This window comes from Pongo pygmaeus, chromosome X, assembly GCF_028885625.2.
Source record: "Pongo pygmaeus isolate AG05252 chromosome X, NHGRI_mPonPyg2-v2.0_pri, whole genome shotgun sequence".
Taxonomy (NCBI): domain Eukaryota; kingdom Metazoa; phylum Chordata; class Mammalia; order Primates; family Hominidae; genus Pongo; species Pongo pygmaeus.
Genome location: NC_072396.2, coordinates 107,525,465 through 107,550,202, shown reverse-complemented (window position 1 = coordinate 107,550,202; position 24,738 = coordinate 107,525,465). Strand labels below are relative to the sequence as shown.

Below are 24,738 nucleotides of genomic sequence, written 5' to 3'. Positions count from 1 at the left end.
CATGTGTTGAAATACCTTCCCTGTGCAATTAAAAATATTAGAAGAAAAGGAAGGAAAATATACACAGGCCCAACAATTGTAACACAAAATCAGATCAAGTTCTAAATAAGATTCATCCCTAAGCCAATAAGGGATTTGGGTAGTAGACTGGACTATCTTTTACCAGCATAGCCCAGATTAGGTTCTGGATTAGACCTTGAAGGGTTACAGTGAGCATGAAAGACAGATAATTTGGCCCAGACAAATGGGAAGTTGTTTCATATCAGGATACACTGAGACATTGTTTTAGGCCAGTTAGCTCCAGAGAAACTCTAAGACTTTGAACATGCTGGGAAAAAGCATTTGAAAACAGTATCTACAGGTTGTTTGTGCTCCCTATAGCATATAAACTGAGAAAATGGGTATGTCTGTTTTAGTAAGTCTGCAAGAGTACATATGACAAGGAGGCCATGCAGCTCCCACTATTGAGATGTGATTGTGTTTCTTAATTTTTTTTCTTTTTTTCTCCTCATGTTTCTTAATTTTTTTCCTTTTTTTCCATGAGGTAGCCAGGCATCTATAGAGAAAAACATGCTACAAAACAATACCATTCTCACTTACAGATATATGCATACATAATAAAAGTATAGGGCAATGTCTTTAAAATCTAAAACCCGAATTCTGCATAGTGGTTACCTCTGAGAAAGAAGGAGGCTTGCAATCAGAGAAGTCTTCAAAGTGAGTTTCAACTGCATATATAATATTATGTATGTCAACATGAGAACAGGGATGTCTCTTACATTCTATAATTTTTGTATTTCTGAAATATTTCATAACAACTGTTCAATGAAGCTTACTTCTGACTTTTAAAAAGAACCATACTAATTTAGAAATTGTGGAAAACATAATTAAGTCAAGAGATAAAGAATTAAGTACCGACCCACCCGCTCATTAATTTTGAAGAATGTATCCTTTCTTGTGCAGTTCCTCCCGTTTTATTCTCTATGCAGTCATATTTAATGTATGAGTTTCATTTATCTGGAGACTCGACGTTTCCTAAACATCATAAAACCAGTAATTAAATGTGCCCCAATTTTCTCCTCACTTTACTGATGCCAATGCCCACGTCCTTACCCATTAGGTATACAATCTTTTTCTGTGTAAGGACAGAGACCAACACAGGGGAAGTGACTCCCCATGGTCCTGTACACGAGGACAGATCTGGTATTGGGGACCAAGGTCTCCTGATTTCAGTCCATTGCACAGCAGATCCACCTTCATGTTCTGTTATTCTGTGCTGTCTCCTTTCTGGCCCTCAGTGGGAAGCTGCTATTTCAGCATCCAAATAGAAGTTTAAAAAGAAGAGAAGAACACAACAAATAAAAAGTAATAAGGCTATAATTTGCTTCCTTATTTCCACCATCCTCAGTATCTCATCTTAGAAAGAAATAGCACCAAAGCTTATACATCATATAAATATGTATGCATTTCTTTTTCTGATGGTTCAAATCCATTGATCTCTTTGAGATGTTGATGTTTAAGTCATCTCTTGTGGGAGGGAGAACATAAGGGAGATTATACATATATTTGTTGAAGTATTAGGTACCATGTGCTTTATTTAGGTTTTGCTCAGTCCTCCTCTTGGCTCTCTGAAGTAAATGTCATTATGCCCATTTTATAGGTTAGCAAGGTCAGGTTCAATAAGGGTAACTCACTGCTAGAGGGTCATATTCATCTATCAAGAGGCAGGAATGGGGTATTACACAAAATATTCATTTATATATATTATTTCCCAAAGTTATCAGATTATATGTACGTTTCAGCAATTTTTCTTTCTCACTCAGCATGGTAGCCTAGGATATTAGTTTTCAGTCCTTAGTTATTGTAATCTGGCATAGTTTTGAAAATTTAATGGGTATACAATTGTCTTTTAATGTGAATTATCTGTTAATATTATTTTCTCTATTCATTAGTAAGACTTCATTCCATATCAAAGATGTAGTGTTAAGGATTTAATATAAAAGTAACCACTGAAACAAAACAATAACCATGCTAACTACTAAATAAATAGGAAGAGGAAATCAAACACATGACCTAGTGAAAGGTTATACAATTTCCTTATATTTATAGACAATACTACAGAGCTGAACTTAAATGACCAAAGACTTTGATCATATTGTGGCAAGTCAATTATCCCTAACAATCACACAGGCAGGCCTGCATGACAGTCACACAGACAGGCCTGCATAGCACCCCAGTTACACAGACAAATTTCCACAGTGCTGCCTTAACATTGAGCAAATAGTTAAACCTAGAGAAATTGTTGCCCAGACATCAAAGCTAGAAATGACACATATGGTCAGTAGGAGCCTTGCGTGGGCTTCTCCCTTGCTGGAGCAAGCCAAAATAATAGACACAGCTTTACAATAGGACCCATCTCGGGTCGACAAAATCTGAGAGAAGTCAAGGTAACAGAGGCAGCTGTTTGAACAGATTCATTAGAGAGTAAGGCAGCTCTCTGGACCAAGCTGTAAAGGAGACAAGATAGAAACAATCACTCTGGTACGACAGTAGACAGTCCTTGAAGGTACTGGGGCCCTTTTAATCAGACTTAGCAAGCATTTTTTTGCCTCTGACCTTCTAGTTGAAACAAAATTAGTTACCAATAGACTTACGCGAATGCTGTACTGCACGTAGGGACATAACCCCAACCTATATAAGCCTTAAGAAAATTTAACACTTTAAGTTGGTCTGGTGGAATTATCTCTGGCCTTCTCCCTGTATCCAGTTACAGTAATAAATTCTCTTCTTTCCTAGTTTGTCTGCTTCTTGTTATTGGGCCTCGAGAAAATGCAGCCAGACCTGGCTTGGTTCCAGGAACAATAAGAATAGAGGTAAAGGGATTTAATTCACCTATTAAAGTATTTGTAAATTTCCTATTGAAGCAAAATCCAAAATTATGCTTTTTCATGAGATATACCTTAAACAAATGAATTCAGGTAGGTTAACAGTTTAAAAATAAGTAAATATATACCAAGCAATTGACCATAACAAGAAAGCAGGAGTTATAATCTTGATATTTGAGAGAGTAGAACTGAGACCAAAATGGATTTAAAGAGGTAAAAAGGCACAGTTGATAATGCTAAAGGCTACAATTCACAAGGAAAATGTGAGATACTAATACTTATATACCAAAGCACACAATACTTCCCTGAATTCGAAAATGTTCAAGTGGAGAAAAAAATTAATAATTAAAGTATAAATTATAGAGAATTATAAACAACCAAGTCCCAAGAGTACAGCTTATAAATAGACACAGTGAACTATGAAGCCTGATATTAGGCAATATACATGCTTTTCAAATGAGCATGGAACATTCATGAAAATGGATTCTATCTGAGGCTGTTAACAAAATCTTGGGCCCAATGAGAATAGATTAAAATTGCAGACTTTGATGAGGATAATGATGAAAGCAACATATCAAAATCTAGCTAGAGTAGCTGTCAGAAGATATTATAAAGCATTAAATATCTACATGAATAAAAAAGAAAATTAAATATTCAATTTTAAAATCCTGATTTAAAAACCCACAAAGTAAATAAAATAATGCAGATGGAAAAAAATAGTTAAGGGCAAAAGTAGAAATGAATGGGCTAAGAAATAACATCCTTGTTAAAGATCAAAGTGTTGGTATGGGAAAAAAGCAAATACTGGCATTGTGGATGATGCACCAAATACCATGCTTGGATCTTGAGGAAGGTCTCCCCATAAACTCCTTATAATGCTCCCTTGAATGTAAGGATTAGGGGTGTGTGTGTGTGTGTGTGTGTGTGTGTGTGTGTGTGTGTGTGTGTGTGTGTGTGTGTGTGTGTGTGTGTGTGTGTGTGTGTGTGTGTGCGCAGACAGTGAAAAAATGCAAAACAATACTACATTTTATTCAGGGAGTTCTCATATGGAGTAAAAGAAAATAGTAGTATAGGGGAATTATAATTATCTCACTGTGGATATGATTATCTCTAGGGAAGAAAGAAAGGGACACAATCAGGGAGGAGTAAACTTTTTTCCTAACGTGGATTATCTTTATAGCTCTCTATACATTTCCTCTAAAATATTTCATAAGTAGCAGAGGTTTAAGGGATTACAGTTTTTAATCATAAATATAATCCACACTCAGCAAATGTTTAATATTGAGCCAAGTGCAGAGGTTAAAAATATCAATACCCAGTAACTCTATCATGATTGAAATTAAGATTGTGTTATGTCATTCCAGTGGTTATTTTTTCATGCATATATACACATGTACTGTAAATTATATATACAATTCATGTAACTACTATAACCATATGTGCAGTTCAGTGTCTTTTTTTATATCTTTTGCTTTTATCTTAAATACTAACACAGTGATGAAGTGTTCTGATTAAATGACAAGGTATAAGATCGAACATCTTACTCTTTCCAGTTGACCCAGCCCCAATTCTTGAACAATGCATTGGAATGGAAATGCCATACCTGCAGCATATTAAATAATGTTATATGCCTGGGTCTACTCAAGAGCTTTCTATAGACTTCCTTTAATTTGCATGCTACCCAACAGTTATAAAATTATAGGTTTGAGGAACATTGTAATACCAGACAGTATAATCTCCATTCCTATCATCCAGCCTTTGGATGGATGGTAGAAATAGTAATAATAATAAATGATAATATAAGATGACAACAATTATAGGACATATGGTAGATAAGTTACTTGCTCTAAATTACACAAACAGCAGTTAATGGTTCCCAGGGTCAAATCCAAGTTTCTGTAATCCCAAAGCCCACACCCCAGTCCACTGTTTCTTTTAAAAAATATTATTATTAATATTTTATAAGTACATAAACACATATACACATATACACATACAGGTTTTACATGAAAAGGTTTTTTTCTGGACAGATACACAATAACTCCAAAATAGTGGTGCCCCTAGGAAGGGCAGTTTGGAGTCTGGAGAGAAATAGAGGTTACTTTGCATGTAGAAGACTTTATAGGTAAATAATTCTCAAATATTTGGAGAAATTTCCTCTGGTAAAGGAAAGCATTGGTTAAAAGAACATCCTTTGACATTAGACAGCCTTGTATTTGTGTTTGGTTTTGTCACTTACTACATCTTAAGCAATTGCTTACACCCTCTAAGCCTCAGTTTCTTTCTACAAAAAAGATTAAAATGGTGGACACATACAAAGAAAGTATTAATTAAGATAAAACATGTAACATAACACAGGGCCTGGCACAGAGTAATCACTTAAATAATGCCATATATTATTTTTATTTCTAATAGTAGCAATAGCTCAAGATGGTTGGATATACAGTGTTTTTGGCTTCCAATGAGAGCTGTTGTCAAGACGTTTTTGCAATGGCTGCCATTCTACATGAGAGCCTCTTATTCATGGTGCCATGACAAGCTAATGTGTCACAATCATTGTGTGTATTATAAGCAACTTGTTACTTGTAATACTTTACTGAAGCTTGAGGATTGTTTATGTTATAGCTGAATCAGTGTTGTACCTATAACAACTCTCTCACTCTCTTGAAATATGAAATAATTTTCTGAGTGGGAGAGAAAGGGGTGGAGTTATTCATAGCTATACAGCTGAGAATTGTGGACAACACTGGGTGTGCTAGTGGGAGTGTGCCATGTATGGGAAAACCACATCACTACAAGATATAGTCCTTTGCTCTGGAGGGCAACTAGTTTAAAGTCAGTAAACATGAAGTTTCAGATGATTTAAGGGTTCCCTATCCACTGTTTCTATATTGAGTGTCTTTCTGTGTTAGGACTTAGACCAAGAAAGGGAAAGGACTCACTGAATGTCCTATGGTCAGTTGATAGGTCTGGCAAGAGGGATACAGGTTTGATGACTCCCATCTTCTGTCTATCTGACCGATTTTATTATTTGCTCTTATGTAGTGTTTCTTCTTCCTGGGGCTCAATAAGAAATTCCTTTATGCATGTCACACTAGAAAGAAAATAAGAGAGCAGAAAGTATGTGGAATAAAAGAAATGATGAGATAGGACCAACATTCACTTCTTGCTGCTACATTTCCAGATGCTCTCTGTTTAAAATTTATTTCACAGTGCACAGGTATTTTCTCTTTGAACCTACAAGAATGTAACCCCAAGATTCAATTCAAAAAGACAAAAAGGCAGAAGCACAAGGTTCATTCTTGGCAGAACAAATTGTAACAGCAGAAGACTCAAAATGTGACAAATGTCCACCAATAAGGGACTGATCGAATAACCTAAGATACATCTACCTCCTAGAGTATAATGCAGATATAACAAGCAATGAGAACTCCCACTCTATTATGTAGTGATCTCCAAAATACACACTGTTAAGTGAATAAAAAGCAAAGAAAAAAATATGTAGAGCTGCTGCTGCCCAATATGGTAGGCACTAGCCACTGATGGCTATTTCTTCCTGATGTACAAAATACATTCATTCCAGCTCAGTAGCCCCTAAAGTCTTAATTCATTCTAGCATCAACTCAGAAGTCCAAGATCCAGAGTCTCATCTAAATCAGTTATGATTGAGACTCAAAACCCAATTCATCCTAAGGCAAATTCCTTCCAGCTGCGAGCTTGTGAATCAAAACAAGCTGTCTACTCCCAAAATACAATAGTGACACAGGTGTAGAGTAAACATTCCCATTCTAAAAGGGAGACACAGGCAAAAAGAAAGGAGTAACAGGCCTCAAGCATAGTCCAAAACCCAACAGGGCCAAAAACATTAAGTCTTTTTTTGTTGTTGTTTTTGTTTTTTTGACAGAGTTTCTCATTTTGTCACCCAGGCTGGAGTGCAATAGCATGATCTTGCCTTACTGCAACCTCTGCCTCTAGGGCTCAAGCGATCCTCCTTCCTTAGCTTCCCGAGTAGCTGAGACCACAGATGTGCATCACCATGCCCAGCTAATTTTTGTATGTTTTGTAGAGACGGGGTTTCACCATATTGCCCAGGTTGGTCTCAAACTCCTGAGCTCAAGCAGTCCACCAGCCTTGGCCTCCCAAAGTGCTGGGATTACAGACATGAGCCACTGTGCAAGGCCCATTAAGTCTTAAAGCTAGAGAATCACTCTCTTTTGACTCCATGTCCTGAATACTGGGCTCACTGGGATGGGAACTAGGCCCTCAAAGCCACAGGCAGTCCTGCCTCGATGGGTTTGCTATACTCAGTCTACTCACCAGCTCTCACAAATTGGAGTCTCATGCCTGCAGCTTTCCAAGGCTGGAGTTGCACACTGGTAACTCTATAGTTTCGGGGTCTCTGAGATGGCCATACTCAACAGCTCACTAGGTATTTCCCTAGTAGGGGCTCTTTGTGGTAGCTCCATCCCTGCAAGTCTCTGCCTGGATCTCCAGGCTGTCTGAGACATCCTTTCAAATCTAGGAGGAGGAAGTCATGCTCTCACAGCTCTTGCACTCTGTATGCCTATAGAATTAGCACCATATGGATACCAATAGTGTTTACAGCTTGTATCCTCTGAAGCTGCAGATCAAGCCACACCTGAGGTCACTTGAGCCACAGCAACTGGGGTGGCTGAGGAGCACTGTCCTGAAATGTGGAAAGAAGAGATCCAAGTGTCTCTTTGCAGCAAGCCCATGGAAGGCATCCTGGGCTGCTCCCCCTATAGCTCTGGGTCTGTGACAAGAGGGGCAGCCTCAAAGATCTCTGAAATACCTTGGGGGACTTTTTCTCATTGTCTTGATGAATAGCATCTGGCTCCCTTCCATCCATGGTAACCTCTTTAGCAAATAGTTGCTTGGCCACACCCTTAGTATTCTCTCCTGAACACCCTTTTCATTCTACATGGCCAGGATGTAAATTTTTCTAACTTTTTTTGCTCTGCTTCTCTTTTAATTACAAATCATATTTTAAGTCACTTATTTCTTCTCACATCTCACTGTATGTGGTTAAAAGTAGCTGTGTAGCAACCTGAATACTTTGATGCTTAGAGATTTCTTCCACCAGATACCCTACTTCATCACTCTTAAGTTCTGCATTCCATAAAGCCCTAGAACATGGATAAAATTCAGCCAAGGTCTTTGCTACTTTATAACAGGATGGCCTTTACACCAGTTTCCTACATTGTTCCTCATTTCTTTTCTTTCTTTTTTTTAATGGAGTTTGTTGCCCAGGCTGGAGTGCAATGGCGCGATCCTGGCTCACTGCAACCTCTGCCTCCTGGGTTCAAGCGATTCTCCTGCCTCAGCCTTCCAAGTAGCTGGGATTACAGGCACCTGCCACCATGCCTGGCTATTTTTTTTTTTATTATTTTTAGTAGACACAGGGTTTCACCATGTTGGCCAGGCTGGTCTCGAACTCCTGACCTCAGGTGATCCAGCCGCCTCAGCCTCCCAAAGTGCTGGGATTACAGGCATCAGCCACCATGCCCAGCCTGTTTATCATTTCTGTCTGAGACTTTATCAGAATGGCCTTTACTGTCCATATTTCTACCAACATTCTGGTCACCATCCCTTGAAGTACTTTAAGGCTTAAGTACTATCTGAGAAGATTCAGACTTTTCTTACAGCTCTCCTCTTCTGAGTCCTCACCAGAATTGCCATTATAGCTCCATTTATGGCAGTCTAGGCTTTTTCTAGCCTGTTCATTCAAATTCTTCCAGTCTCTACTCATCACTACCTAGCTCCAAAGCTGCTTCCACATTTTCAGGTATTTGTTATAGCCACAGCCCATGTCTCAGTATCAATTTTCTGTTAGTCCATTTTCTGCTGCTATAACAGAGTAGTACAGACTGGGTAATTTATAAATAAATAAAATTTATTTCTCACAGTTCTGGAGACTGGGAAGTCCAAAAGCATGGCTCCAGCATCTGGCAAGGGCCTTCATGCTACATCATAACTTGGCAGAAGGGCAAGTGAGGACATGAGACAGAAAGAGGAAGTAGGACTGAACTCATTCAGCAGTTTAGGAGCCCACTCTCATGGTAAGTAGCCCACTCCCACAATAACAGCATTAATCCACTCAAAAGGGTGGATCCCTTATGGGCTAATCACTGCTTAAAGTCACCTCTTCTTAATACTGTTCCAATGGCTGTTACATTTCAATTGGAGGGCACCCAACAACCTCTTCTGTATATGATGCCTCACCAAGGGTTAGGGACTGGTCATTGTACAATCCCCATGCCTGTTACTCAACAACCCCTTTTGGTGATGATGATGAGGATGATGATGGTGGAAGTGAAATCCTCTGCCTGGGGCCAAGAGATCTTGGTATGTGGATCATGAGAATTGACTGGCATTTAAGATGGCAGACAGACAGGCTTATTCAGAATAACAGGTGCTTCCTCTGGGACAAAGATCTGGAGGGTAGGAAACTAATGTTGACAAAACTAATTATAAAGAAGATGTACTCTAAGTTGTATCTCCTTTAATCTTAACATTTATTCAAGTAACCTATTATTAAATGCATAGTTTAGATCAAGTTATAGGAAATTAAGAGAGGTTGTGTAAACCAGAGAAACTGCTTTGGTTACTGTCTCCTCAGGAGTGGAGTCTGGAATTTCACTAAAGCTTTTCATGTGTTCTGAAGCCTCCAGGAATCTGAATGTTCTAATCTCCCTGGACAATAACAATCAATGCTGCCCTGGTCATTGCTTAATTTATTTATATAATGATGTGTATATTAAATTATAATATTGAAAATTTTAAAACACTGTATATGACAAAATAAATCATTAAAGCTTGTCTCAGTAGGTTAGAGTAAATATGTACAAATTTTATGGAGCTAATTCTCATGATATATAAAGCATTCCCAGTAGCCAATATGGAAAGAAGGTCTGATGATGTTATGGTAGGCACTCTCTAAGATTGTCCCCTATGATCCCCATTTTCCTTGTGTATTCACTCCCTGTATAATCTGTCCCATTGTGTGGGCTAGAGTTAGTGACTTGCTACTAAAAATTAAAATATGGGAGAAGGGATGGGATGTCACTTCTGAGATCAAGTGACAAAAAGCTGTGTTGTGCTTGCTAGGCACATTCTTATAGATGCGCTAAGGAGAGCCAGTTGCCATGATATGAGCTATCTATGTGACAATCGATGTCTCTGCCCAAGAACTATTGAGGCCCTGAGGCCTGCTAACAGCCATACAAATGAGCTTGGAATTGGATCCTCCCTCCGCTAAGCCTTGAGATGGCTGTAGTCCCTACCTAGACCTTGATTGCAGCCTTGTGAGAGACTCTGAGCCAGAACCTAAACTGTGCCATGATTCCTAACCCACAGAAATGATGTGTATTAATATGTTTGTTGCTTTAAGCAGCAAAATTTGGAGGTAATTGGTTATGCAAGATAGCTAATACAGATATAAACAGAGAATTCATGTAAACAGCAATATACATGCCCAAGAAACATTTAAAAACACATTCACTAATGAAATGCAAATAAAAACCTGGATAGATGCTGTTTTTCTGAAAAAAGGCAAGCTGCAGAGCCATATGGGTGATGAGAGCTTAAAAATCCCATAGAAGGCCAGGATGCCTGACCTAAGAGAGTCATGGGGACTCACCTTTCTTGAATGCTGGTGCATTTTTATTTCATGTATTTCCACAACATTACCAGGAGGTAGAGGTAATAACCTCTATGTGATTTTATAGCTAGAGAAGCAATAATGTTTGTAGGTTAAGTAGTCTGGCTGAGGAGTGTTGGGAGAAAGGCTTATGGGGTACCTGTATAAACTGGCCACAAAAATATGGGACAATAAGTTGTGGAAAGCCACAAGAGGCCTATGAGGAGGAAAGTCTTCTTATCGCCATTATGTTCCCATGCTCTGAGCGAGACTTGCTCTCTTATCTATAAACACTGTGTTCAAGGAGAAAGACACTCCTTCGAAGCACTGGAATATGGCCAGATGTGCAGGCTCCTAGTTAAGCCCGCTCCCACTAGCTAATCTCCCATAAGTTAAAGATACGCAGTTTGAGCACAAAGGAGATTCATTTGCTATAAATTATACCTGCCTCCCTTTCACCGTTTCGTCCTGAACGTCTGCTTCTTAGATCTAAGTGACTGTACTCAACAAATAGTGTGGAGACCAGAGCTTGGCACCTTTTGCAGCCTCCATTTTGCAATTGGTCCCCTGGCCCCCACTCTTTATGCACTCTTAACCTGTCTCTTCTCATTCCTTCGTCGCCACCGGACTTTGGGTACCCTATGGGTGGTGTTGAGGCTGGTCCTCAACAGGGGAGCATTCTACAATAAGTAGAAAAGTAGAGACCAGCACCCCATAAGGTCCCATGCAGACTGTATGATGCTGAGCTGCATATCACACAATAACCAAGTAAATCTTGCTTTCCTGCTGACCTGGGTCACTACTGACATCTGTATCTTCACCTCTGAAGCCAGGCTGCTAGTTCTGCCTCTCTTTCTGATCAGCGAATCTTGTTGTACATCAATATCCTGCTCTGTAAAGACAAGGGAATGTGTCTGGGTCAGTGCTTTAGAAAGTAGAGTTCCCAGACAACCTACGTCATGAGGAATATGCATTCTCTAATAGAGGGGCAGTTGTCACACTAAGGATGAATACTTGAAGGGACAGGCTCCAAATACATACAGAGTGGGGATGCATAGACTATTTAAAAGATATTGCCAAATCAACCTGGAAAGAGGTTGTACTAAGTGATATCCCCTCCCCCAATATGAGACAGAGTAGACATACCCATATGCACACCTCACTGAAATCCTCGACGGTTTTTTAAAATACTTTGATAACATGACAGGTGGAAATTCTCTCATTTTCATCATATTTAACTGGATACTAAGGTAATTTTTAAATAATTCCCTAATAAACACTCTGTTAATCATCATTATTGCTATTTTTTAAAATGCAAAAGGGTCCAGTTACATATGCAGCCTAACAGACAATAAGCAACAAGCACATGAGCCTGCAGGTTCTCCTAGGGCTACAGCTGGCATTAAGGCTCCAGGGTGTATATATGTGTATGTATGTGTGTATTTGTGTGTGTTTGTGTGGTCTCTGGTGGCTCCTAATGACAGTGCATTTGCCTAGAAGATTAAGAATGTCTCTCTGGGATATTGGTTGAGTTCAAGTTTAGAGAGGAGCTGGATCTACACGTTCTGGAGTCTTTCTGAATGACACAAGAACTGGACCACAACTTACTTCTGAGTAGGCTGTAATCCTGTCGCCATGATGGAAAACAAGCCTGTCTGAGACCTCACCTACTCAGGTCAGTGTGGATCCCTCTAGCATGTAAGGTGCGGTAGTCTGCCTAAATCTACTTCTGAATACTGTAGCTGGGTGCTCCCATCTTGCTGCCATCAATTGTAGAGACCTGGGAAGCTGCATCCTCTCAGCCACCTAACTCCACGGGTTCAGTCATCTGCATAAAAGCTCTGCGCTGGGAGATAAAAATTTGTGAATTATCAGCACGTTTGACACATTGTGCATCCACCCATTCAGTCATTCCTCAGTTAACAGTTACTAGGCATTAAGGCCAAACTCTATATCATCCCTTTGGTTAAGTTTTAGGCTTCCCCAGAATAGAAACAAGAAAGTGAAGTGTGGAAAGGAGGGTGTGGTAAATTCAGATGGTAGATCTAAGAAGAGATGGCTCCTTCCCACTAACAGATTAATCATAGAGATTCATCACTGATGATTATAAAACATAATTCAGTGCCATGGACCCATTTCTACATCTTTAGTTGATATCCTCTTTACATATATTCTCCCATTTACAATCAATATTCTATGAAGAATTCTCAATACTCAACTCACTTCCCTCTGCACTTCCCTACACCTCAGTCTTCATTTCTCATCTAATGGAGCTTGGTTCCCCCACCCTTCCACTGAAATGAACTCTCCCAAGTCTACAGCCACCTCTTTGTCACATTTATAGATCAAGAGTGTTGAAATAAATGTTCAAATGGAGATAAATAGGTATTTCCCCAGGGGGAAAAGGTTTCCCTCCCCCAAGACAGAATTCATTTCCTTGTGTCTATAGACAAAGATAGTATGCAATGCTATCAGTTACCTAAAAGGTAGAGTTGTAAAACAGCTTTCAGAGTCAGATAACCAGAAGGCTAAGCTGTAGACGACATGCTTTCAAATGAAGCACACATTTTACCTGACACAGCTTATACTTTTGCTTCATTGACAGGGAGTTCATAAATAGGTTTACTTTATGTTAGCAGTAATTTTTATGGCTACTTCAATAATCTTGCCTTATCTGTTTTTTATTTCTTTCTCAAGGGGTACCAAGTAGGCAATGAAATAATGTGAAATTATAATGCTGTTCCAAACTTTGCCATGATTAAATATATTGTCTAAAAGCACTAATATATCACAATTAGAAAATATAGTGGTGATGAAATATAATTGCGGTGATAGGGAGCTCTTTTGCAGTTTCCTGATAGTTAAGTCAAAATTCTTTTACTGTACCACTGAAATAATGATGCTGGAATTCTTTGGGGATATATCCATTAAGTAAAATATTTCAACTTTAAAATAAGTATGCATAAATCCATACTGATATAAGTAAATGTTTGGTGAATTAATAAAGAAAAGCATGTGAGAAGACAAACAGTCTTTATGGAATGATTCCAAATAGTATTTGTAGCTACTAACCCTCCAAGAGGTGAAGCTTAATTCTGTTTCAACCTCTGAATGCAGGTCACACTTAGTGACTCACTTCTCAGGAACAGAGTACATGAATTGAAAAAGTTACCGTACACTGGAAAACTTGGCAAACACGACTTTAACTATGTGATGAAGGTTAACATCACCAGTGAGGTCATGTCATCATGTAAACCCAAATATTATGTGATAAGAAGGGCACTTCAACTCTGTGGTATTCTTTCTCAAATTCCATAATGCTGGTCTAATCATGAAAAAAAGACATCAGATTAAGGCTGTACTCCTCAAGACTGTCAGGGTCAATAAAATATTCTGAGAGTTCCTCATATTGTCAAGCAGAGAACTGCCATATAACCCAGCAACTTTACTCCCAGGTACATACTCAAGAGAAATGGAAACCTATGTCTACATAAAAACTTGCACAAAAAATATATGTAGCATCATAATTCATAATGGCCAAAAACTGGAAACAACTCAAGTGTTCACCAATTGATGAGTGGATAAAAAAATGTGGTATATCAATAAAAAGGAATAAAGTACTGATACATGCTACAAAATAGATAAACCTTAAAAACATTATGTGAAGTGAAAGAAGCCAGACACAAAAGATGAATATTGCATGATTCCACTTCTATGAGATGTCCAGAATAGGTAAATCTACAGAAACACAAAGCATACCTGTGATTCCTGGAGCTGGGGGTGAAAGCAGGGATTAACTGCGTTCAAGTATGATGGGACATTTTATAGTGATGGAAACCTCCAAAACTCAACTACGGTAATGGTTGCACAACGTTTGTTTACTGAAAATCAGCAAGTTGTATCCTTAAAACTGTGAATTTCATTGTCTGTAATTATATTGCAAGAAAGCCTTCTGTTGTACCTCAGTAATGACAAAACTTTTTCATACGAAGGCCTTGATGCCCATGTTTTCTATACCCATGAATATATATAAAACCGTAGCTGTATCCCAGCCCTGCTGTGTCCTAAGTAACTCCAAGCAATGGCAGTCTCTCCCTGCCCCACCACCACCACCCCCCATGCTGACTCGGGCTTCGCTTGTATGAAAAATTCGATTTGCACCTGATCACTTCCACATCTTCTAACTGTGGAAGAAACTTGAGAGTGGGTCCACAACAGCATCCAGGGCCTCCACTCTAACATGACATCAGCATTATTATTTTTTACTCCTCTTTGGATTTTCTCCTGTGACTCCACCTGAGGAATCTAAATGGCATTACCTCTCCGGGTGTCAGTATGGCAATACTTATCTTATCAAAGGGCTACATAGGTGCACACCCTTTGCACCAACAATTTACCTTTTAGAAGTTTATCTTCAGGACATTGTGAAGGATGCTGATAAGCATCTGGTTATAAGGACTGTCATTCTGAAAATTCCCTTCCTTTATTTCTGGGCCTGAATTTAGGAAGAAAGACCAACCGGTACACCAAATTATGAAGGGGCAGAAGGAAGCAGAGGGAAATGCTGTGCACACACACAAGCAGTGACAAATACACACACATGTACAGCAACCAGGTTCTGTTATTAGTACTGTAATAACCTCCAAGACAGTTGGTAGGGCTGTAAGAGGACCCATTTGGCTCACCAGTGTAAACAGCTACAGGAACTGTGCCCTTCAGCCATGCACAGACTCTGAAAAGATGTCTTCCACACAGTGTAGATAACAGGGAATATCAGAACACTCTGAATAACACAGGTTTGAGAAAACTGATGTCATATCCATAGGATGGAATTCTAGAATTCAGCAAAACAAGTTTTAATGAAGATAATGATGACAGGTGATTTGTTGCCCATAAGATTAGCAATGATTCACATTATTTCTAATGTGTGAAGACATAAGGTCCTTACATACTGTTATGTAAGGAATATAAGTTAGAAATAGTATTTGGATTTCATTATGTTAATATAAAATTTTACAGTTTCCAGGGTTTTGAAAGACCACTTCCAGGAACTTTTTTTTTTTTTTTTGACAGAAATGCTTACAAATATATTTGCATATATATGAGGAGGATATTAAGTATACTATTGTTTGTAACACGAAAAAATGTTAAAGCAACTACGTTTTTATGACTGGGATACTAATTAAATGAATTTTTGGGGCACCCACATGACGAACCACCTGGTTGATAAAAAAAGAGACCACAATTATTTTTGGAAGGAAATTTAAAATATTATTATGGAAACGCATGTGTATGCAAAGATGATCACAATGAGGGCAAATGTGGGTCACAAAGATCACTTAGTGGCCAAGATGCATTTTTGCTTAGATAGGTCTATAGCTATTTATCCAGAGGTTTGAAAGCATAAACATAGAAATGATCATTTTGTGCTTTCACATAGCACATGGAGAGGCTACACTTTCTGTCTGGTGGCCGTCAGTATCCCTGTACAGTGGGAATGCCCATTTTTCTACTCACACTTCCAGAAAACTCTGTAGGGTGTGCATGGGCCACAGCACCTCCCTCCCACCTTCCTGCTCAGCGATGTTCAAGCTGCTGCAGTTCAGGCTTCTGTCATGAGGGGGCATCACTGTACCACTATTATCAAACTTCTCCACAAAGTGTAAGCAAGGAGCAGAAAAATACAGTATCCTCCCCTAAAACCCAGTCTATGAAAGGAACTGCAGAATGATTCTGTCTGGAAAAAAACCAACCCTGACAGGTGTAAAAAAGAGTGTAAAAACATACTGTGGGACATCCATAGGATGAAACACCAGGTAGGTCTGATGTGCCTTGGCTGTTGCTGGGAGGCAGGACTGGGGGAGCCCAGGGCAGCAGGAAGTGACTGAAAGGATGAGGCGCTGGAGTGGGGTCTGGGCAGCTGTGTCCACCATGTCTTGGAGAGGGGGGTCAGTGAGAGGGAGTGGGAGAGGGTCTGAGAAGCCTGTACAGGGTTGGAGTGATGGGTGGTGAACACCCTGCTCTCCAGGAGGGACCCCCCCCTACAGCGTGGACACCTCAACCTACGCTAATGAAGGAAAAAATAAATTACTGAATGCGCTGTAGATTTGGAATCAACAGCAAATTGGCCTGCTTTAATATACAAATGGGTATTTCAAACTATTGGTATCACAGTAAAGTTTCATAACATTACTTACTCTGCGAAATTTACCCCTTTTCATTAAGAAAGAGCAAGGAACGTAGAGATAGCTGTAATGCCTCTTGGTGGCCAGAGTCAGGATGGCAACTCTGAGTGTAGACCAGGGGACTCAGCAGCAGGCAGGGAGGGATGAAAGTTGGGAGCTTGATTAATGGGATCAGACATGGATTTCTGGAACTTTTCACTTACATCCAGCTATCCTTCTGTATCCATCATTTTTTCTGGAATATTAACAGAAGCACTTTTTGTGGGATATCTAAATCTGAGATCAGAAGCCAGTCCTGGTCTGAACTGAAGATAATACTGCAACTGTGAGCTGTACTTGAGGTGGTGGAGCTAGACTAGCTAGAAACACACACACACACACACACACACGCAAACACACACACACACACTCTCCATTCATTTTTTAAAATCTGCTTTGTTTCCCCATAAAATTGGCTACAATGAATGCTTTTCCAAAGCAAAAAATATATATATATGGAATATATATGCACATTACTTTTGTCAATCTGATCACAAGTATTTTGTTTTCAATTTTTATTAAAATACTTTTTCCCCCCGAATACAAAATTTCCAACACTATACAAAAGCACTTCAATACATTTAAATTATCCTGCATCTCTCACTGACCCTACTCCTACCCCCTGGCCCCAAGGGGTCTGTTGTCCCTTAGGATAATGCACACTCTCCAGACGCATCCCTGTAGGTGAGGTGCACACGAACATGTTCGACCCCCAACACACATCATAGTCTTCTCCAAAAGTGCAATCACAGTCCTCATCTTCTTTGACAACCTATCTTTTCCACTTAATATACCCCTCCCTCTCCCTCCTCCTCCTTCTTCTTCTTCCTCTTCCTCTTCTTCTTCCTCTCTCTCTCTCCTCTTTTCCCTTCAAAGTTAAAGCTCTAAAAGTAGTTTTCTGCATTCCTTGTTAACATTCTTTATTCGCCACTAACCCCCTATCCCACTGCACTATGACTTCCATTGCCAGGATTGTAATGAATGTGATCTTACCAAGGTCACAATTTACCTTTTTGTTACTAGGGCCAGTTTTTGTATACATCTATTAACATACTAAGTATTACTTTAAATGCATTCCTAAAACATGCACACTTGTGCAGACTGTTTCTTTCACCTAACAAATCTGTGACAGTTTTCAGGCTCTGAAGCTTGACATCCTGGACACAAATCCAAGCTGTCCCACTCCCTAACTGTGTAGTCTCAGGCAAAGTCCTTATTCTCTTTGCCACTCAGCTTCTCATCTATAAAGCGGGAATTAGCAAGGATATCTCTTTTTTTGAACATTACTATTACCTTTATTTATTTTTTCAATTGATATATAATATAGGGTTACATATTTTGGGGGGTACATGTGAAAATTTAACACACTCATATATTTGTAAAGATCATATCAGTATAACTGAGATATCCATCACCTTAACTATTTGTTTTCTTTATGCTAGAAACATCTAAATTATTCTCTTCACTATTCTGAAATACACAACCTGCATTCTTAAAATCTCTAATTTTCACTGCAACCAACCTTGGATGACCTAAATTTTAATTAACTTAAGAACATCTCAAAAGCACTTGGAATGACTGATCTCACAAAATAGCACTATCATTTTTCCACATGGCTGTACAAAAAGCTGAGGGGTCATACTTTATTCTGCCTTATCCCCACATACTTCACACACACAGCTACTACAGGTCTTACCCTCCCTACCTCCAAACACATCCTATCAAGGTCCATTTCTCCCTCTACACATGGCTGCAGCACTGATACCATCAGCTTGCTCCTCCCTAGACTTCTGCACTATTTTCTAATGGTTATTCCCACACACTATCTTCTCCCTCTCTAGTCCATTCTTTGCACAGTAACCAGAGTCACTTTCTGAAAACATGAGTCAGATGATATTGTTCCCATTCTCTAACCCTCCACACTCACAATACAATCCAAACTCCTTACAATGGCTTAAACAATATGGCTCCTATCTGCCCCTTCAACCTCATCTCACCAGTCTGTGCATTGTCTGTCAGGCTCTAGGCACTTGAGCTTTTCCCTGCTCTTGGAACACACGGTGCCCACGCACATTGTATACACACTGGCAAAAAGTCAGTCTGTGCCTAGCTTCTTTTTGTTATCCAGGACTCAGCTCAAATGTCACTTCCTGAAAAGGAGCTTCACTTACAACCCCATCTGTAATTATCTGTATCTTGGTCATTTTCTACTCTATATGTGTTTAAAACACAAATCCCCATATGAAATTACCCTGCTCATTGATCTGTTTACCTACTTATTACCAGTTTTCTCAAACTAGAATGATATGTCCAGGGACCATGTTTGTCTTGTTCTCTGTGCTGTTTCCCCAGTGCTTAGATCAATGCTCCACACATAAATCACTGAATGAAAATTACTGAATTAAAGGAACTGGTACCTATTTCACAAAACAGAAATGACACAGATATTAAAAGCAAAGTAGTAGGAGCAACCAATGATGAAATTAGGCATGAAAGGATTCAAATTTTTCATAGACCTTGTTGCAAATCCACAGCAGTGCTTTTCAAATATGGATGAGTACCACAACCAATTGGAAAAATTTCTCAAAATATAGATACCTGCCACCACATCTCCCTGTTTTTCATTCAGCTGACTTATAGTAGACCCAATATCTACTATTTTAACAGGCAATCCATGATGATTTTGATGAAGTAGTCCATGAACCATACTTGGCAAAATTCTGATGAAAACACCTCACATTACTGTGCCATTAATTTAATGCCCACCATGGAGAACTCTGGGACATCTGGATTGTCTCTGTTAAAGTAATTACTCAAAAGTGACCGGTCCTTCCCTCCCACCTAAGATCACAGTTTGCTTTCCCATATGAGTTCACTGTTAATCTCCAGAGTATTCTTGTGTGGTCAGGAAGATTGGGAATTATTATCCTGTTGAATAGATGAGGCTGGTGGAAGGGAAGTGACTCACCTAATATGTCCCAATGATGAGACTTTCATTGCTTCACTCTTGCTCCAGTAGCCTGTCTAGCAGACTCCACATCACATTTGGTTTTTCTCTGCTAGCTCCTAGTTCTAGGGCACAGAGTACACCCCTTCTCTGATGTTACACTAGAAGGGAGATAAGAAAGCACATAGAATAGTGAGGAAAGAAAGAGGATGAGTAAGGAGGTTGTACGTGTGATGATGTTTTGCCTATACCCCATTCAGTTAACTGGAAGCTATGCAATGAGGTTTTTCCTCTTCCTCAGCTTCATCTCACTGTCCCCACTGCCACACAGCAGTGATACTCAAGATTGCACATAATAGGCTGGACATGGTGGCTCACGCCTGTAATCCCAGCCCTTTGGGAGGCCGAGGTGGGCAGATCACAAGGTCAGGAGGTTGAGACCATCCTGGCTAACATGGTGAAACCCCGTCTCTACTAAAAATACAACAAAATTAGCCAGGCACGGTGGCACGTGCCTGTAGTCCCAGCTACTCGGAAGGCTGAGGCAGGAGAATCACTTGAATCCAGGAGGCAGAGGTTGCAGTGAGCCGAGATTGCACCATTGCACTCCAGCCTGGGCAATAGAGTAAGACTCCATCTCAAAAAAAAAAAAAAAAAAGATTGCACATAATAGAAATGATAATAGAAATGTAGACTTAAGTCTTAGCCAAGATGGCCCAATAGGAAGAGTTCCAGTCTACAGCTATCAGCGTGAGCAACGCAGCAGACGGGTGATTTCTGCATTTCCAACTGAGGTACCGAGTTCATCTCACTGGAGAATGCCGGACAGTGGGTGCAGGACAGTGGGTGCAGCGCACTGTGCAGGAGCTGAAGCAGGGCGAGGCATCGCCTCACCCAGGAAGCGCAAGGGGTCAGGGAATTCCCTTTCCTAGTCAAAGAAAGGGGTGACAGACGGCACCTGGAAAATTGGGTCACTCCCACCCTAATACTGCGCTCTTCCAATGGGCTTAACAAACGGCACACCAGGAGATTATATCCCGCACCTGGCTCGGAGGGTCCTACGCCCACGGAGCCTCGCTCATTGCTAGCACAGCAGTCTGAGATCAAACTGCAAGGTGGCAGTGAGGCTGGGGGAGGGGCGCCTGCCATCGCTCAGGCTTGAGTAGGTAAACAAAGCGGCGAGGAAGCTCGAACTGGGTGGAGCCCACCACAGCTCAAGGAGGCCTGCCTGCCTCTGTAGGCTCCACCTCTGGGGGCAGGGCAGACAAACAAAAGACAGCAATAACCTCTGCAGACTTAAATGTCCCTGTCTGACAGCTTTGAAGAGAGTAGTGGTTCTCCTAGCACGCAGCTTGAGATCTGAGAATGGACAGACTGCCTCCTCAAGTGGGTCCCTGACTCCCGAGTAGCCTAACTGGGAGGCACCCCCCAGTAGGGGCAGACTGACACCTCACACGGCTGGGTACTCCTCTGAGACAAAACTTCCAGAGGAACGATCAGGCAGCAGCATTTGCGGTTCACCAATATCTGCTGTTCTGCAGCCACCGCTGCTGATACCCAGGCAAACAGGGTCTGGAGTGGACCTCCAGTAAACTCCAACAGACCTGCAGCTGAGGGTCCTGACTGTTAGAAGGAAAACTAACAAACTGAAAGGACATCCACACCAAAACCCCATCTGTACGTCACCATCATCAAAGACCAAAGGTAGATAAAACCACAAAAATGGGGAAAAAACAGAGCAGAAAAGCCGGAAACTCTAAAAATCAGAGTGCCTCTCCTCCTCCAAAGGAACGCAGCTCCTCACCAGCAACAGAACAAAGCTGGATGGAGAATGACTTTGACGAGTTAAGAGAGGAAGGCTTCAGATCAAACTACTCCGAGCTAAAGGAGGAAGTTTGAACCAATGGCAAAGAAGTTAAAAACCTTGAAAAAAGATTAGACAAATGGCTAACTAGAATAATCAATGCAGAGAAGTCCTTAAAGGACCTGATGGAGCTGAAAACCACGGCATGAGAACTACATGACGAATGCACAAGCCTCAGTAACCGATGCGATCAACTGGAAGAAAGGGTATCAGCGATGGAAGATGAAATGAATGAAAGGAAGCGTGAAGAGAAGTTTAGAGAAAAAAGAATAAAACGAAATTAACAAAGCCTCCAAGAAATATGGGACTATGTGAAACGACCAAATCTATGTCTCATTGGTGTACCTGAAAGTGACGGGGAGAATGGAACCAAGTTGGAAAACACTCTGCAGGATATTATCCAGGAGAACTTCCCCAATCTAGCAAGGCAGGCCAACATTCAGATTCAGGAAATACAGAGAACGCCACAAAGATACTCCTCAAGAAGAGCAACTCCAAGACACATAATTGTCAGATTCATCAAAGTTCAAATGAAGGAAAAAAATGTTAAGGGCAGCCGGAGAGAAAGGTCGGGTTACCCACAAAGGGAAGTCCATCAAACTAACAGCTGATCTCTCAGCAGAAACTCTACAAGCCAGAAGACAGTGGGGGCCGATATTCAACATTCTTAAAGAAAAGAATTTTCAACCCAGAATTTCATATCCAGCCAAACTAAGCTTCATAAGTGAAGGAGAAATAAAATACTTTACAGACAAGCAAATGCTGAGAGATTTTGTCACCACCAGGCCTGCCCTAAAAGAGCTCCTGAAGGAAGCACTAAACATGGAAAGGAACAACGGGTACCAGCCACTACAAAAACATGCCAAATTGTAAAGACCATCAAGGCTAGGAAGAAACTGCATCAACTAACAAGCAAAATAACCAGGTGACATCATAATGACAGGATCAAATTCACACATAACAATACTAACCTTAAATGTAAATGGGCTAAATGCTCCAATTAAAAGACACAGACTGGAAAATTGGATAAAGAGTCAAGACCCATTGGTGTGCTGTATTCAGGAAACCCATCTCACATGCAGAGACACGCATAGGCCCAAAATAAAGGGATGGAGGAATACCTAACAAGCAAATGGAAAACAAAAAAAGGCAGGGGTTGCAATCCTGGTCTCTGATAAAACAGACTTTAAACCAACAAAGATCAAAAGAGACAAAGAAGGTCATTACATAATGGTAAAGGGATCAATTCAACAAGAAGAACTAACTATCCTAAATATATATGCACCCAATACAGGAGCACCCAGGTTCATAAAGCAAGTCCTTAGTGACCTACAAAGAGACTTAGACTCCCACACAATAATAATGGGAGACTTTAACACCCCACTGTCAACATTAGACAGATCAACGAGACAGAAAGTTAACAAGGATATCCAGGAATTGAACTCAGCTCTGCACCAAGCAGACCTAATAGACATCTACAGAACTCTCCACCCCAAATCAACAGAATATACATTCTTTTCAGCACCACACCACACCTATTCCAAAACTGACCACATAGTTGGAAGTAAAGCACTCCTCAGCAAATGTAAAAGAACAGAAATTATAACAGACTGTCTCTCAGACCACAGTGCGATCAAACTAGAACTCAGGATCAAGAAACTCACTCAAAACCGCTCAACTACGTGGAAACTGAACAACCTGCTCCTGTATGACTACTGGGTACATAACAAAATGAAGGCAGAAATAAAGATGTTCTTTGAAACCAACGAGAACAAAGACACAACATACCAAAATTTCTGGGACACATTCAACGCAGTGTGTAGAGAGAAATTTATAGCACTAAATGCCCACAAGAGAAAGCGGAAAAGATCTAAAATTGACACCCTAACATCACAATTAAAAGAACTAGAGAAGCAAGAGCAAACACATTCAAAAGCTAGCAGAAGGCAAGAAATAACTAAGATCAGAGCAGAACTGAAGGAAATAGAGACATAAAAAACCCTTCAAAAAATCAATGAATCCAGAAGCTGGTTTTTTGAAAAGATCAACGAAATTGATAGACTGCTAGCAAGACTAATAAAGAAGAAAAGACAGAAGAATCAAATAGATGCAATAAAAAATGATAAAGGGGATATCACCACCGATCCCACAGAAATACAAACTACCATCAGAGAATACTATAAACACCTCTATGCAAATAAACTAGAAAATCTGGAAGAAATGGATAAATTCCTCGACACATACACTCTCCCAAGACTAAACCAGGAAGAAGTTGAATCTCTCAATAGACCAATAACAGGTTCTGAAATTGAGGAAATAATTAATAGCTTACCAACCAAAAAAAGTCCAGGACCAGATGGATTCACAGCCGAATTCTACCAGAGGTACAAGGAGGAGCTGGTACCATTCCTTCTGAAACTATTCCAGCCAATAGATAAAGAGGGGATCCTCCCTAACTCATTTTATGAGGCCAGCATCATCCTGATACCAAAGCCTGGCAGAGACACAACAAAAAAAGAGAATTTTAGACCAATATCCCTGATGAACATCGATGCAAAAATCCTCAATAAAATACTGGCAAACAGAATCCAGCAGCACATCAAAAAGCTTATCCACCATGATTAAGTGGGCTTCATCCCTGGGATGCAAGGCTGGTTCAACATATGCAAATCAATAAATGTAATCCAGCATATAAACAGAACCAAAGACAAAAACCACATGATTATGTCAATAGATGCAGAAAAGGCCTTTGACAAAATTCAACAACACTTCATGCTAAAAACTCTCAATAAATTAGGTATTGATGGGACGTATCTCAAGATAATAAGAGCTATTTATGACAAACCCACAGCCAATATCATACTGAATGGCCAAAAACTGGAAGCATTCCCTTTGAAAACTGGCATAAGACAGGGATGCCCTCTGTCACCACTCCTATTCAACATAATGTTGGAAGTTCTGGCCAGGGCAATCAGGCAGGAGAAAGAAATAAAGGGTATTCAATTAGGAAAAGAGGAACTCAAATTGTCCCTGTTTGCAGATGACATGACTGTATATCCAGAAAACCCCATCGTCTCAGCCCAAAATCTCCTTAAGCTGATAAGCAACTTCAGCAAAGTCTCAGGATACAAAATCAATGTGCAAAAATCATAAGCATT

At 40.1% G+C, this 24,738-nt stretch overlaps 1 long non-coding RNA gene across 7 annotated transcripts in view; it reads right to left on the bottom strand.

The window, feature by feature from the left end:
• LOC129025219 (uncharacterized) overlaps positions 1-24,738 on the bottom strand; it is a 105,538-nt gene that overhangs the window by 20,170 nt on the left and 60,630 nt on the right. For 5 of the 7 annotated variants that reach the window (XR_010125527.1, XR_010125529.1, XR_010125526.1 and 2 more), the window contains one exon: positions 19,738-19,877. This is a non-coding gene — a long non-coding RNA (uncharacterized LOC129025219). Of the gene's footprint in view, positions 1-5,827; positions 5,980-11,336; positions 11,438-12,153; positions 12,392-15,230; positions 15,380-16,742; positions 16,966-19,737; positions 19,878-24,738 lie in introns of all 7 variants that reach the window. The other 2 variants (XR_010125525.1, XR_010125528.1) reach the window with 2 other exon arrangements.